Genomic DNA, 13,077 nt, shown 5'->3' with positions numbered 1-13,077 from the left:
CATAATCTGAACCCTCCATTTTTTTAATTCCTGGCTTCGATGGGTTCATGGAGATTGTCAATCCTCGTCTTTTGATCCTTCAAATTCATGGACTTGGAGAGTTGAAATGTCTTCTCTTTAAGTGGCCAAGATCAACAAGGATGTTGAGCATGCTTCTTCTACCAGCCCAATAGCGCCTGAAATTCTTGCAAAAATGTCATGGTTGACTGACACTATAATTGTTGAACTAGAAAAATTTTGTCTGCTTCAAAAATTTAGAAACAATCACACCCAATAGTACCTAAAATTGGACAAATCACAATCACAGATGCAAAGAGAAAATTCTACCCAAGAAGAATCCTTGAATAATAAATTTTCTATAGATACATGGAACCTTTAAGCAGGGGAGGTTATGAGGGAAAAAAATCAACTATGTGTGGACACTCGATCTAGAAATGGTTCAAGATCAATCGCATCAGCCACTAGTGCTTGGAATGTTGAGAGAAGTGGTGGTCTTGTCTTAGCTCCTAGCTTTTCTACTAAAACCCATACCTTTTCCAATGCCTTTGTTGCCACTTCTATCATCTAGAAGCAGGGTAGGTTATCAAAGGTTACCTTTCATAAAGCATGCAATTGGGAGAACTTCCAGAGAGCACTGAAAAATTTCTAGAATTTTAAAGTAAGCAGTCATATTTTTATAATGTTTAGGAATTTATTTTATTTATCTTCATAAATTTTGATTTTTTCACTACCCTAACCAATGACAAAAAAGAAAAAATCATGAATTTTAATTTTGAAAAATGAATGTTAATAATCTAACTAGAAAGTGTGTGTTAATATAAATTAATACTTCATTTTAATTGGTTGATTAGTTTAATAAAATAAAAGTGTTGGAATCAAACAATTCCATAAGTTACCTGTCGTAGGCAGGAACTAATAAAATAGATGTAGAAATGTTGAGCTTTGGAATTGGAAGACCAAGAAAGCATTCTTTGGTCTATTGGTCATACATGTTTCTCTTTATGGGTGTAAGATTTGGAGGGCAGTATGACAAAGTGTGGGTGGAGACAATTAGACAGGATCCAAAAATACTTAATTACTAACAATATCAAAGTCAAGGCCTTAGTTCCATATGAAATTCTCTTGGTAGAAGTTGCAATGCCCAGCTCGGGAACCCAAAAGAAATAAACCTAATATGTTATAAAGTTTACTAAACTATTTTATTTTTTAAAGTTCAAACAACATCAAAGTAACATTAATATGGAACAAATATATACATACACATCAAAAACATGTAATCAATTAAAAATACAGTTTGAATTCCTCAAGGGTTCCTTTACATTGAGTCACATTAAAAAGAGTTTTATTAATAAGTTTAAGTCTCAATTACAATGTCCATAATCATAAAATGAATAAACACATACATAGTCATATGAGCAAATGCATAAGTAAAACTAATAATATGAAAGCACATCTAATGAACATCATCCATTGCACATGTCACAAGGTATGTGAAAATAGATACGAGTACATCAATATACAATACAATATCCCCTAAGATCTCAAAACACGTGATACATAGATAGATCAAATGAATAGAAGTCTTCAAGATGAGAGGAAGAATGATAATGATACCATTGTATCAAGGAGCATCCAACATCTGTGAATTTGAGGGGGACATAAATGGTAAGAATACACTACCTCCCAATCGTGTGATCACCTAATTCGGCTTCCACTCCCACCATGCAGGAGAGATAATGTACAATCCACACACAGATAATCAAACTATAAAATAATCCTAGGCAAGGAATCCGGATAGCCAAAACTATCTCAAAGGTAACACAAACTACTCAAGAAGAAGAGATAATCAAAATCGAAAGGACACTCATTCCAATACTAACATCTCATACCAAGTCAACATACAAATAGCAAGACCAAAAATATACAACCACCTCGAAATCAATGTCAAGTGTCACACGCACAATGACCAATAAATAACAACTGTCATCAATAAAAGAAAACCACCAATCACTAACTCCAATGATAAAAACACCACCAATAAATAACTGATCATTCATTCATAAAAGTCAATTGTCAACAATAAATAACATTCAATCAATAAGTAACAACTCACAATAAACACACCATCAAAAGTAATATCCAACAAGTACACCATAGAGGCAAATATATTTAAAAAAACATGGAGACTCAGGCTACATACTATGGAGTGTCATCACATGAGCCAACTCTAAGGTTACCCTGGTAGTCTCTTAAGATCTCAACTCCTAGTCACTCTATGTGGAACTAGAATACCCTCTCGTAATGATGAGAAAACTAGTCATACCTCTCAAAGTATCATCTCCATCTCATCCTTAGTCTATACAAGCACTCAAGCCATGGACAAGGAAAAATATCTAACTTATCTTTTTAATGTATCTCAAAGGAAATGGCTATGCAAGATATTTTAATTACTATGTTATTACTTGATACACAACTTACAATGAGTTACCCTAACAACCACTTTGGGCCCCGACCCCGATTGCAAACCACTCCCATAGACATGCACCTAAACTATCTTCCCAAAAATCACCAACCACAATAGTGTCCTAGACCACAAGAATAATATTGATTGAATTTGATTCCTTAACAGGCAACCCAAATAAAATAGCATTGGTTCTTGAAACTCAAGTTCTCATAAATGCTCAATAGTATAAAGCTCATAAAACATAAATCTCAATTCAAATCATAAAGTTCATCATGACATCCAGTCAAATAATCATAAAAGAAATCTCAAAAATGCCTCTAGTCCACATCCTAACTTGGCCAACTAAACAACCCACAAAAAAAAAATATCAAGAAAATAAACTTCACAAGACTATAAATAGAATATTAGAAAATGCATAGTTTTCAGCCACATGATTTAATTCCACTAATTTCTTTTGTTTAGTTTGGGTTATAAGGATGTGTTTAGAAATAAGGTAAGAATATTTATGTTAATATAAATCGTTATGCTAATATACTTATTTAAAACAATAAGTATTTAAATGTCCAATCTTTTTGTGTAGATAAAATATCATGCAATATTATCATGTAACTAATTTAAATTATCTTAAATCATAAATAATTTAATTAATAACACACACACATACACATATTTTATTAGATTAAATATTAATATTAATTTCATTTCTAAAATATTAATTTGACTTCTATTTAAGTATAATATTAACATTTACTTTTCCTCTAATTCATAATGCAACTAGAGATAAAATTATAAATTGAATTAAATTATTTAGAATTTCTCTCATAAAGTCAAATAGTTATTAACTAAATGATTCCAAAGTGAACTCTACCACAACTTCTCTTAAAATATAATAAAATTATAAATATTTATTTATTAACTTCCCTCTTGCATTAATAAATAGAAAATCATTTATATGCAACAAAGAGTTTGATTTGACTTAAATAATCACCAATACTAACATCCACTTTGACTAAATGAGTAGTGTTAATTTAATTTTTGAAATTAATTAATAATATATTTTTTAAAACTTTTTTTAAAATTAATAAATCTAAAAATTATTTATATTTTTATAAAGTAAAAATAAATATGCAATTAGTATTTTTGCATGTCTTTGATCTCTCAAATCATGTAAGCATACTATACTTAGTTTCTATTTTTAGCATGTTTGTTTTCACATGCATGTAACCATACTATACTTAGTTTCTATTTTTAGCATGTTTGTTTTCACATGCATGTAATCATGCTATACTTAGCTTTCTATTTTTAGCATATTTGTTTTCACATGCATGCATAAGTTTAGTTACAACATGCTTTCCTCTCAATTAATCTTTTTTCTTTTTCCAATAAATTTTGCAATTAAATTATTTTAGATATAAGAATAATATTTATCTATATTTAGAAAGTTCATGATAATCTCATGGTTCTAATGACAAATTTATAGTTGAAACCCTAATTATTCAATTTATTATTTTCTTCTAAATTTTCATAATCAAATATTCTCTATATTATCTAAAGGGGTTTTAGATAATACAATCATAATAATTTTTTTAAGTTTTTCTATAATTTTCCTCAGCCAAATTTTCTTTATAAAAATCTACAACATAATTCTTTAAGCAACAACCACTACAGTAAATTAATAAGCAATATGCAAACACCCAGGTAGACACAAAGTAGACAGATCTTTCAATAAAATTCTACAATAGGTTTTCGAGCCCTACCTCAAAATCATAGCTAAAATCTAAGACAATTTGTGATTGCATACAAATCCAAACCTTTTGAAACTTTCAACAATTCTTTTTTATCCAATTCTGAATTTTGTGCCCCAAAACCTATGTAATTGTAAAATGAGCTCTAGATCTCTGATAAAAAGTTCTCTCCTAAATTGGGGCTCTGATTGTGCAATCACGAGAGGAAACTCACTGATCTATTATTATTTATTACTTTATTACCTTTTACCTTTTCATGCACAACTCTTTTAGATATTTAATTACAAAATATCTTAATTTAAATAATTAACTTTCTCTCTTTAATTAATTTTCAAAACAATTTTAATAATATATTTATTAATTTAACTAATAACATTATTTAGAGTTTATTATTAAAATAAAACTCCTAAATAATTATCATTAAATTAAATATATATAACTAGGCCACAATTAGAACTATAACTTTATCTTTAAATTTCATTCTTTTATGTTTTATTTTTCTCCAATTTATTAATTAGTGCAAGCACTAATTAAAGTGTAGTTTATTATTTAAATTAATAATAATAATCAAAGCTCATTATTTAAATGCAAATCTAATTTAATATTATTAAATAAATAATTACAATAAATCAATATTAAATCTATAAAATTTTAATATTTTAATTATCTCTTTGTCCAACTTCTCAAATTAGACTTTTAAATTAAAGTACATATTTAATTAGTTTTTTAATTAATTAAATATTCTCATGCTTTAATATTTTCTTTTTAATCAAATAATATTTAATTATATGATTAATCCAAATATTATAATTAAATCATTTACCAAATAAATCACATAGCAAAATCCACATAAAAGCAACATTACCAAAATAGACCAAAACTCAAAATCAAACAACAAAGACAAAGATAAACTCAAGGGTTCTAAAAAGAGTGGAAAGTCAGTTGCAAGTCCTCCTTGCAAGACAAGTATTTAAGCTATGCCTGGGATTGGACCTAAATATTATCTCCCCATTCTTACCATTGAGTTATTGTGATAGGGCACACTCATCCTAGCAATTTAGGGAAGTCGATGCCCGGTACCTACATTATGCATAAAAGACGAGCATGTACATATATATAAATATATCTAAACTAAACAAGCAATGGTAGGGAGTGGTACATTGTGTAGATCCCAACTAGCAGGTGACTATGACTCCCTCCCTTAACCACATCAAACATGACAAACATAAAGATAAAACAGACACACGCACCATACACATGCAAGTATGAGATAAGTACTATAATAATTATAAGTCAAACATCAAATGCACAGATAAAATAATGCATCATTATGAATATGAAGTAATCATCATTAAAGCATCATCTAACATTGCTATGAAATAAATCATATTTATTAACTACGAATCATTAAATCATTATCAATGCACCAATAACCATAATCATTAAATAACACATAAAATATAGTCAACTAAGTAATCATAGTTGATATATCTCTAGTCCAAGTTATGAAATAATATCCTTGAAACTAACACATCCATGAAATAGGCATAAAAGAGTTTGGTAAATATAATGGAAAAACAAACTATAGGTGGGCACTACAGGAGTCGTTATGTACCTATTGGAGGCAACAACAACAACTTGGTTAATAAGTTATTTAAAGAAACTTGAAAACATGAATAACTAGCTTTGGCCTAAAATTGCAATGAAAGAGAGTTTGGCTTGTAGGAAGAAGGCTTGGATGAAACAAAACATAAAGTGGTTGTATGCTTGGAGCATCAAGTTGCAAGATTGTCCTACCACCAATGTGGAAATAAAGAAGTTTGTCATGGGAAATTTTCAAACTGCCATGTGGTCTCATAACAAAGGGCAAAAAAAGACTCAATATATTGAAAACTTCAACCCTACTAAGGGGCGTGGAGATCAGGCTTATCTTGAGTCTATTGTAAATGATGAGGCTAGGGTGTTAGCACCTTGGTTGAGGACTGGTTCACATTATCTTATATGTGAGACAGGTAGATGGAAAAGGCATGTAAAGGAATGGGAGGAGAGGATTTGTAGGTTTTACAAAAATGGGTTATTGAAACTGAACAACATTTTCTCATTGAGTGCATAACATATGTGGACATCTAGGCCCACTACAAGTTCATCTTGGAGGTGGGCATAAGCATGCATGGTTTATTTAAAGAGGATAAGATGAGGTAGAATATCGGTTTGATTATCAAAAGTTGTAGCAAGAGATTAGATCTAGAAAAGGAATATGGAGTTAGTTTAAGGTTTTTTTGGCTCGTGGTCCCATAGGTCATTGTTCTTGTGGACATCATTAAAACCTTTCATTCATTCATTTTCCTATGTCTAATTAGTCTACGTAATAGATATTATTTAAATCTTAAAGCTTAGGGATGAATTTTTTGTTTTAAATTATTTTTTCCATTAATTCCCTATTTTAATTTTGATTATTTTCATTCATGTATATCTAATTAGTCTCCATAATTATTGAAGTTCTAAAGTTTAGGGATAGATTTATACTATTTTATTTTTAAATTAGTTTATTGTTAATATTTCCTTATTTTGGTTTGTTGTTGTTTTTTTTTTTTTTCAATTCAAAATTAACAATAATATAAAATATATGGGAGTTTCCATCAAATGTTCCTTACTTTTGGAAGTCTCCATCAAACTCTGGAATCAATTACATTAGTCAAATTACTATGGCGAGTAAGTTATCAAAGAAGCTACAATGAAGCCACTTACATGGCTTTGCCTATAGACCTTGGACACATTATATTTTAGATTTGTAATACATATTCCATAGATATACCTTTCCAATAAATTGTTTCACAAGCTATTTGTTATTTTCCAAGTGGACCAATCTCTGGTGTCAATCTATTATGTCAATTCTCACTAGAGACCTTTTTAGTGAAAAAGGGGTGTTGGATTGAGTTTGTGTAGAAGTTGTGAATGAATAAATGGAATATTTTAATAATGTCCACAATGCCAAAGTAACCTATGGGACTACCTAGAAAAGAACACTCCTCAAAAAGGGTGAGAGAACATTAAGCCCTTGGAAACTATTTATTTAGTTCTGCTCCTCTACAATTGATGTTGATCATTAAATTTGTTGTCCTGTCTAGTTGTGTCAGTTTCTAGGATATCCCAATAGTTGGAGCAGATGTCAATGTACATTGGGTATTCTATCATAAAATGTTGATCTATCTCCACCACTCTCATTTTGCAAAATAAAAATATTCTCTCCTCCCATTCCTCCTTTGGTATCATCCATCTACCATTTTCACACCTCAAGTGATGAAAACCTAGTATAAGCTGTACTATGAGCATTTTAGCTTTCCAATTGACATAAGCTCCTATGTAAGCTTTCTCCACATGATTAGTCATCGAGTTAAATTATTTGATATAATATTCTTTTTTTTGCCCTTTTTGTTTTGACCATATTATACTCCTAAATTTTTCATTCACAATTTTTTTTATTCCCTCATTATTATCTAGCCATTCATGCATAGTAATATTCTAGTTTTCCATCCATTTGACATTTTGTTTCATCCGTGTGTTCTTTCTTCTATCAAGTCTTTCCTCTATGATCAATTTAGGCTCATGTTGATTCTCCATTCTTTGGATTTTATTTAAATAACATAATAACCAAATCATGGTTGTCGCTTCTAAAGGAAATATGTAGGTTCATGTCGACAAGATCTCATAAGGAACCATGGTTTTGATTTTGAGATTGTTGATGATTAAATGATTTTGAATTCTTTCTATTTGTCTCTATTTCTTATCCAACATATTTTTGTCCCGTCTCTCACATCCATAAAGGATCGTCAGGGTAACCAACAAATTGAATAATGTCTGTTTGGCTTTCCAGCCCTATGATTCTCTATTCCTACATTTGTTATGTAAAGAATAAAGTGCTTTCTAGCCCCCTCCCCCTTGAATTTTTTTTTTCTACACGTTTCCCAACTGAGTTTGCTATAGAAGTTGATTCTAAGATACTTGTACCCCTCCACAATCTCCAATGGATCACCATCAAAAAAGAAATTGTTTCGTTGCCTCTTGTTTCTTCTCAAAGAGAAAATCATGATTTTGGTTTTTTAGTGTTCACTTGTATCACAGCCAAATGATAGATGGTATCAAGCACCTTCAAATGTTCCTTCAACCCGCAATAGTTTTAGCAATTAAAATGATGGCATCCACATATAGGAGTAGCTTCATCACATAATTAGCCAATTGAACCCAATCTTCATTGTTCTTGTCTAAGCATACTTCTAACTTATTGATATATAACCCAAACAAGTTGGAGAAAGGGAACATCTTTGTTCAACAACTATATCATTGCTAAAGTACTTCTACTTCCCATCCATAATTCTCATTTTTGTCATGACCTGCTCATATAGTCTATGTGTCACAGCTCTAAATTTAGTAAGAATTTTTAGTTCTTCCATTCTAAGTCAAAGTTTTTCACGCAACACCATATCAAAGGCTTTTTTGAAGTCAACAAAGTAGCAAAAATCCTATGTACCCTCTGCATTCCATATTTTTTAAACCAAGAATCGAAGTGTAACCCCATGATCAACAATGGAATGCTTTGATCTAAAACCTACTTAGCCATTTTACCTTTTGATTTAGTCCATTTGGTGATTTTTCATTTGACCATGCTACCAAAGAGCTTCCCAAGGAGGGGGTTAATCGTAATACTATTATAGTTCGATGGGTCATTTATGTGTCCACTTTTTTTGGAGAGGAAACACTACTAGTTGTCCACTTTTCAAGAAACTCTTCCTTATTGACATTGTTAAAGATGCAATATATATGAGGTGCCAAGATATTGTTGCCCCATTTTAAATGCTCATCTTGTAGCCCATCAGCATCTTGAGCCTTTCCCCTTGCCAATCTCTTTATGCCTTCGAAAATACCTTCCATTGATTTTTGACTTGGGTATCAAACCAAGGAGAGGTAGTTGCCTGAATATATAACCCTCTAATTCATAGTAGGGGTAAATGTAGTTAGAGTAATAAAGTATTTTCTTATTAATTAAATCATATTGATTTAATTATTAAGTCACTTATTATATCTAGTTTTCTTAATATAAACTTTGGGCATATAATAATTATTTATTTTATTAATCATTATCATGCAACCTAGGTTTACTTGTTAGGGTTTTGATCTCCTTTTATAAGGATTGATCTCTTTGTAATTTATTTATTTCTTTTTTTTCTCATCAAGAATGTCTCATCTATGGATCTGAGAATTCCAGCCTCCATAACTTTTGCTTCTCTCTTTTTGTGACAGGTGTTTGCATGCAGGTGATTCTTGGGAGTTGTGGGGTTGATCTTTCATCAACTTCAACAAATATTTGTTCTTTTTTTGTCTACAGGCTTCCCAACCATTTTTTGGGTTTCTGCATGGAGAAATCCTTGAGATTGTAGAGACCTATCATATACCATATGTCACAACATTTTTTGTATTGTAGAGCCATCCTCGAGATTGTGGTATTATTATGAATAATTTCTTATGCTAAATTTTGAATCAATATACCATCCAATGTTCCCTATGTAATTTTGAGAGGAGGTGACAATGTCAATTTTTTGTTAAGTGGATTGTGTGGGATCCACCTCACAGCTCACCTTTGTATTTGGAATTTGCATCCCTTTTGAGAGTTACAGACTATTTGTATTAGGTAGTTTATCTACAAACTACAAATAACCAAGTGGAGCCCTACAAGAAATACCCCATCAATCATGTGAGGCAAATGTGAAGTGTGTGAGTAATTAAGATTGTAATAGTTGTGTAAGTTACCCTTGTTGAATAGGTTGTGGTTGAGTAAGTTTGGTGGGGGGCACATAAGAGCAACCCACCCACACTAGTATTTTTTGGTGTTTCAAGAAGTGAGTGGTCAAAACACGTTTTATGTGGAATCTTTATGACATATAGTGTGTTGAAAATTGACTTTGAATGAATTTTTAAAGAGGCAAGGATGAAGAGAAATGGGAGGGAAGTTGGATGAATAGGATTCAAAATTCCCACAAAATGAGATCCTTGAGTAGAGGGTGAAGGGGTTAGTTGATGCATGGGATTAATTTCTCCTATAAACCATCTCCCTATGGAAAAGGAAATAGCCTTCATGTGATGTGAATTTCTTGAAACTTCTCATGCCCAAGAATTGCAACAATTATTATTAATCATATCACTATCATTTGTAATATCATCTAGATGTATATATTGTCTGGCATGTATCCCCCACTCTTTTAATTAAAAATGGCATGCTTTCTATAAATAAAAAATTGAATGTCTAAACCATGTTGCTTCTCTCCATGGCCAAAAAGATGATATTATTTCAACACATGGTCATCAATGATATGGAATTTATTATATGCAAACAAGCTCCGTTATCCAAAAATTGGGAAAGCTGGAAGAAAAATGCTTAAAGGTTGACATAGTGAGTTAAATTATTTGATTACCAATGAGTTAAACTATTTGATAACATCCTAAACCTAGACAATTGCAAATGAAAATTGGCACCCGCTTCGTCTAATCCTAACACTCATACAAGGCAGGGACTCTAGCTTAACCTAAGCTCATGTTTAAATTTATTTTTTTCAAAAAATAGAATAAAGGATTTAGTAGCTAGGTGTATTTTAATATAAGATGTTGTTGTTAATTATGACTATTCATAATTGAATGATATGTGTTCTTTAGATTTAAAAAGAAATCAATAAGGTGATGTGAAATTAGCTAAACTAACATGGGTCTTCTTTTTGCATGACCATTGGTCACACCTTTTTGGGGTTGTTTTGGACACCTTGGAAAAAGGTGTACAAATGTGGCATCATATTTGATGATGTAGCCTGAAAACATCATTTATAGCTAGGGGATTTGCCAAGTAAGCTAGTAAAAAAATTGGGAGTGATATGAAATTTTCCTGTAGGATTTTTGAGAAACCTAGAGTTAGAGTGCTCAACTATTGAGTTCTCTCCCCTAGTATGCATAAGCTTTGGTTTAAATTGTATGTATGTTGAATTTGATGAAAGATCAACCCTACAACTCCCAAGAATCACTTGCATGCAAAAATCTGTCAAAGAAAGAGAGAAGCAAAACTATGGAGGTTGGAATTTCTAGATCCATAGATGAGACATTCTTGATGAACAAGAAGAGAAATTGCTATTATAAAAAGTGATTGAATTACAAAGAGAGATCAATCCTTGTGAAGGAGATCAAAACCCTAAAAAGGTAAAACCTAGGTTGCATGATAATAATTAATAAATTATTATATGCCCAAAGTTTAGCTTAAGTAAACTAGAGATAATAATTGACTTAATAATTAAATCAATATGATTTAATTAATAAGAAAAAAACTTTATTACTCTAACACCCCCCCTTAAGATAAACTTAGAGAGTAGCTAAAAACCTAGAAACTACTACTGAAAGTAGATTTGGTTCCTGACAACAAAGCTTGATGAGATACCCAAACATAGCCAAATCTCTGTAAAGAGGAGAGAAAAACAAAACCACATGGGAAAAACCCTACTCCAAAAAGAGATAGAAATAATGTTAGAAAGAACTAATGAATGACTAAAGAAGCCTCCAAACTAGGGAATGTCTCAGAAGATAGGAACAAAATATGATCATGAAGAACACCATTGAAGCATGAAGTTGCAAACACTACCAAACTACTGATCTGAAGAACCTCCACTGTATAGAACATGGCTAGGCAGAGAAGACTAAGTCCGAAGAGCTGATCAATCAAAGATGGAAGGTATCTTCATGACCTCCAAAAATAGGAATGAAAGAATGTATATATGGTAAATGATCCATCTCACCAAAATGCATAGGTATCCAACCATTGCAATTGCCTACTACATAGGATCAAATACTGAATAAATAGCTCACTCCATCGAACCAAGAAAGAAATAGAACCAATATAACCCCCTATAATGTTGAGAGGGAAGACATGAACACTGAAATTGAATGCAATATCTCATGCTAAAAGAAAAACTAGGAACATTGAGAATGCAAGAGAAGTACAAATACCTATAATGGCACATGTTGGCAACACATCATGAGGCTAATGTCGTGGAAGGTACACTAAGTTAAAAAAGGAAGATGGAAAATATCGCCAACATCAAACCCTCCAAGGCACTTTATAATGTATTGATAGTACAACAAAACACAGAGATGTGTAAGATCCCAAAATGCAATAAAGTGACACTTTATCTCAGTGTGTTTGCAAATATAGTACAAAAGGATGTCAACAAATATCAAAAGGGCATAAAGATGATACAAAGGTAGTACAACCCATGAAAAATCAGTTGAAGCAACAAAATTGATCTCTGAACCTAAAACAATCAAGATATCCACTGGAATATTTTTTTAAAAAAACTAAATGGGATGTGCCTGGAGCAGAATCCAGAAAATCAAATGTCTCAAGATATGTTTCCTAGACTGCAACATAGAACCTTTGACTTTGAATGCATAAATTGGCAACCAAATAACATCAAAAGTCCAAGTAAATTGACCATCATGATGGGCTCAAAATCAACTTTCCAATGATATCTTTTTTTACAAAAAGTGGAGTCTAGATGAGCAAGTTACAACCAAAACACCATAGGTAAGTCAAATTCGAAACCTATGCCAAAATGCCTCAGGAAGTGTGACTAACATCACTAGAAATTACACAGGGAAGTGTGCAAGTTTTGTACTAGAAGTTGTATTGAGAAGCATACTAATTTTTTACCAAAAGTGCATCAGGAAGCATGATGGAGCCATACCAAAATTGCATCGAGAAGCGTGCTAGTTTAATACTAGAAACTATCTCAATTTGCATGCCAAAAAATCTCAATTTTTGTACCAAAAAACTCAATT

Source organism: Cupressus sempervirens, chromosome 8 (assembly GCF_028749045.1).
Source record: "Cupressus sempervirens isolate cs-2001-9-10 chromosome 8, ASM2874904v1, whole genome shotgun sequence".
NCBI classification, from domain to species: Eukaryota; Viridiplantae; Streptophyta; class Pinopsida; order Cupressales; family Cupressaceae; genus Cupressus; species Cupressus sempervirens.
Note: the sequence above shows the minus strand (reverse complement) of the source record.